The sequence below is a fragment of the Cupressus sempervirens genome, chromosome 10, assembly GCF_028749045.1.
Source record: "Cupressus sempervirens isolate cs-2001-9-10 chromosome 10, ASM2874904v1, whole genome shotgun sequence".
In the NCBI taxonomy this organism is placed as follows: Eukaryota; Viridiplantae; Streptophyta; class Pinopsida; order Cupressales; family Cupressaceae; genus Cupressus; species Cupressus sempervirens.
In genome coordinates this window covers 414,200,567-414,205,016 of record NC_143127.1, presented here as the reverse complement: position 1 = coordinate 414,205,016, position 4,450 = coordinate 414,200,567, and the positions used below count along the sequence as shown (strand labels likewise).

At 33.9% G+C, this 4,450-nt stretch overlaps 1 non-coding gene and 1 pseudogene across 1 annotated transcript; both read left to right on the top strand.

Moving 5' to 3' along the window:
• The first annotated feature begins 1,509 nt into the window (after positions 1–1,509).
• Positions 1,510–1,583, top strand: TRNAV-AAC (transfer RNA valine (anticodon AAC)). Its single transcript has one exon. It is a non-coding gene; the product is annotated as a tRNA-Val (tRNA).
• Positions 1,584–2,173: 590 nt separating this feature from the next.
• Positions 2,174–3,802, top strand: LOC149534463 (putative E3 ubiquitin-protein ligase ARI8 pseudogene; annotated as a pseudogene).
• The last annotated feature ends 648 nt before the right edge of the window (positions 3,803–4,450 follow it).

Here is a 4,450-nt window from a genome sequence, read left to right as displayed (position 1 = left end):
AAAAACAACCCACATAAAACTCAACAATAACTATTATAAAGACATTACAGAATACAAATAAAATCAAGTTGCATTTACCAAAATTGTAATACTACATACTTTAGAGGCTTTTAAATATCATGGAGTTAATAATTGTGTGTTATTGTCTATATCTATCTCAATCACCTATTTAAAAATAAATAAATAAATTCCTCGATTAAGTTATGACTACTACTTATGTGACATCCAAATAATTTTTATTTTTTTTGGTTTCATATTTTAAAGAAATATGAAAGAAAATTGAAAATTAACATTTTAAAAATGTTCTATTTTATTTATATTTTTATTGAAATTCAACCATTCAAAATTTTTAATTATTCTTAATTGTAGTAAAATAAATATATATATATATATCTTAATCTTTATAAAATAATTTTTAAGAAGTAGGGATTATGATTTCTTAAATTAAAAAATATTTAGAAATATGAAAAACACTTGTTGCAAATCTTATGTGGTTACCATTGTATTATATTTTTACAAGATCAAAATTACCACCCATGCCAAGAATTAAAATAACTCCTCTCCAAAATGCAAGACATGTATTTATTGATTTCATTTTTGAATGTTGTTTGAAAAATATTTAACATTCTCATGGCTCTCATATATTAACACAACACTCCTAAAAAATATATTGGCTAATGAATGAATAATGTTATCTTCGCACAGTAGTAATTAATAGGCACGCCTTTTGGTTATGTATGATGAAAAATTAGATAAACATGTCCTACTCTATGGAGGACAATGGATAATATTTACCATGAACATCTGGATAGAAGGAGGCCTTGTTAATAGAGCCGTTGGTGAGATTATTGATATCATTTATGGACTAGATATTAAGCCACTAGACGTGCCCATGTATGTTGTTGCATGTTTTGAGAAGTATAATGGACCACCATGGAATCATGGGGACCCTACATGTATGCTTATAGTGCCAGTCACTCTAGGTAGCCACAAATAGCTGCCAATTACCATGCCATCGGTTATGACTACAAAAATCTCAAGGGCTCACACTATAAAAAGAAACAATGGATATTGGTTCAGTTGAGAGGAAAGCCCTTTTACAACACTTTCTAGAATGAAATCAATAGAGGTGCTTCACATTTGACCTACTTTCACCTTCGGTAGATACCCCAGAATGAAAAGTAATTCATACACAATTATACAGAAAAAAAGAGGAAGCTCGCCTAGATCATGTTACCCTTCAAACAAAGTGTCACCATTCTAACTACATATATCATAAAAATAATAACTATCGACACATTATAGAAGTACTAATTAGTTATATATTGTTGTTTTTCATTTTTTTGGTTATCGGACACGCAAGAGTTGAACTACGTGCCAATGAGGTGATTGTAAAGAAACTTGGCTCCCGACATTAACGTATAAAGATCAGAGGCCATTTTTCTGGGGAACATTCAACATTTCAAATTAGCTACTTTATGATATAATATATACTTTTTTAAAACTACAGGTGCCGTGGTGTAGTTGGTTATCACGTCAGTCTAACACACTGAAGGTCTCCGGTTCAAGTCCGGGCGGCGCCATTTCGAATTCGTTGATTTTTTCTGACAACCATCTTCATGCGTGTCATGATTCCCTCGTATGGAATTTATATCAAACTATTTACTATGATCGTATTTAGATCAGAAATTATAGGGGTAACAGCTATTACTGAATACTCTTTGCGAATAGATTTTGGGTACAGGTGACTTTGAAACAAAATAGTTTGAATGCATTCCATCACAACAAAATAAACAAATTGTACCTGGTAAGAAATCAATGGAAGGTAATCCGTTTAAATCCTACACATTTTGACAGTTAGAAAATGGAGCCGTTTAATCATTAAATTCACAGCCAAAAGAATGGTCAAATAAAGATATCTTTTAGGATGTGTATTTTGAGGGAACGGGTTTAAGTTTGACTATAGGTGCAAGCTGTATTACAACAACAAGAAGCATAACATTATAATGGGTATAATGATTACTAAAATTAGTAATAGTAAAAATTTAATATGAAAAGATGTGTTTGAAGAGACATGCTTTTAATAAAAGCAATAAGTGGGGCATGTAATCATCTGTATATGCATAATTGATTTTGCTTTGAATCTTAATAAACTCGTATCAGAAGCAGCAGGATGGAGTACGGTGCACAGAATTACACTCATGCTTTCTCTACTGGTAGCCAAGGCTCGGATTATAGTGCACATGCAATCTATTTGCTAGAGAAGAGTGACAGCAAGAGCAATTGCTGTACAGTAATAAGCCCACAAGACATCAGTGAACGACAACAGGACGCCATCGGCTCTGTTTTCTTCCTTACGCTCTTTATCCCCCTCCGACTCCAAAATCCTCCTCCACCATTTCAAGTGGAATGTTTCAATCTTGCTGGATGAATGGTTTATGGACGACCAAAAGCTGCGAAAGGATTTAGGGCTGTTCGAGAAAGCGAAAGCTTCAGTGAAAGAGTTGAGGGCTGAGGAGGAGCAGTTATACTGTTCATCTGTATGGAGACCCTCTCCATTTCCGAGATGAAAGCTCTTGGTTGTGCCCATTATTTCTGTAATGAATGTTGGACAAAGTACATTGAGATTTCAATTAGGGAAGATGGAATGGGGTGTCTCACTTTGAAATGTCCACAGCCAAAATGTGGGGCTGCTGTAGGTGAGGACATTGTGCTCTGTTTAATTACAGATGAACAAGACAGAACAAAATATGAGCGGTTTCTTGTTGAATCTTATGTTGGGCAGAACGAAAGAATCAAATGGTGCCCTTTTCCTGAATTTGAGTATGCTGTGGAATTGCAAAGTGGAATCACGGAAAGCTATGGTGTGACCTGCAAATGTTGTTATAATTTTTGCTGGAGTTGCTCTGAAGAGATGCATCGCCCTATAGATTGTGATACGGCTAGAAAATGGGTGTTGAAGAACAGGGACAATGCAGAAACGGAGAATTGGAAAATTGTGAATACAAAGCCGTGCCCCAAATGTGGGCGTGCAATAGAGAAGAATGAAGGGTGCATGCATATGACATGTGTGGAACCATGCAAATTTCATTTTTGCTGGTCGTGCCTTGGGGATTGGCAAGGACATCCTGATTTTTATGCCTGCAACAGATTTGAAGCTGATGAACAGGGGACGCAGAATCAGAAATCCGAAACGGAGGAAGAGAAAATAAAGAGGGAACAGAGGGAGGCCATTAAACAATCCTTGGACAGATACAGTCATTATTATGAGCGATGGGCAGTCCATGAAAAGTCCAGGGCAAAAGCAGAGTTAAATGTGAAGCATGCCGAGGATTTCCCGATGAAACAGTTGGCTGACATACAATTCTTACCAAGATCACATATTCAATCAGTGAGAGATGCGTGGGCTCAGATTGTTGAATGCGCAAGAGTGTTGAAGTGGACATATGTCTATGGGTATTATCTCGCCGAAAATGCAAATAGAAGTGCCTACGAGGAATTGTTTGAGCATACACAAGCTTCTGCCGAATCTCACTTAGAACAACTTCAGCAGTGTGTTGAGAGAGAATTGCAGGTTTTTATTGAGAGCGAAAAGCCCGCAGAAGAATTTAATGAATTTCGAGTCAGGCTTGATACACTCACAGATGCCACCGGCAGCTATTTCCAGAACCTTGTCAACGCTATCGAAAATGAAGCGAAAGAAAACACTTTTTAATATCGGGGAAGACTACGCAGGCAAAGTTGTAAGAGAGTGATAATGATTTCTAATTTACTATATAAATGCAATGTTACTATAGCTTAATTGTAGTAATTTTTTATTTTATTTTATTAAAATTGAAAATTTGTCTTACAATATGGGTAGATCCTAAATTTTTAAACAATCAAATTGAAGTAAAATAATTTGATTGATTTTAGAAATTAAAATTTTCATATATATATACATACTAGAAAAATAAAACTAAAAATATTTAGATGTAATTGGTTGAAATAAAAATATTAATCACTACGTGATTACAATACTACCACAAATACAATAAAGTAATTATATAGATGTTTTACTTCATGGATTTACTTGAAGTAATCATTAACTAAAGTGGTTTTAATCTTTGGTGGAGGAGGTAGCACTATAGTGCAAGGGGTACTACTAATAAATAATTGAAATTTTAGGTATGGTTGATAGCATGTGAATTTGGTGAAGTTACTTAGATAAGTTATTAACAAACGAGAGGAAAACCAAATGTTCTATTAATAATAAATTTAGGTGAATGTAAATAATATCACCCATATAGATTTTAAGGAAGATAGACAAAGATCAAAAAAATCAAAAAATATGGAAATAGGAGAATTAGTGAAATTAAAATATGTTATAGATTTAAATGGTGGTAACAAAATACAAAAAAGGAAAAAAGAAGAAAAAAAAATTAAATTTAGTCAAAAACATTAGAATTTG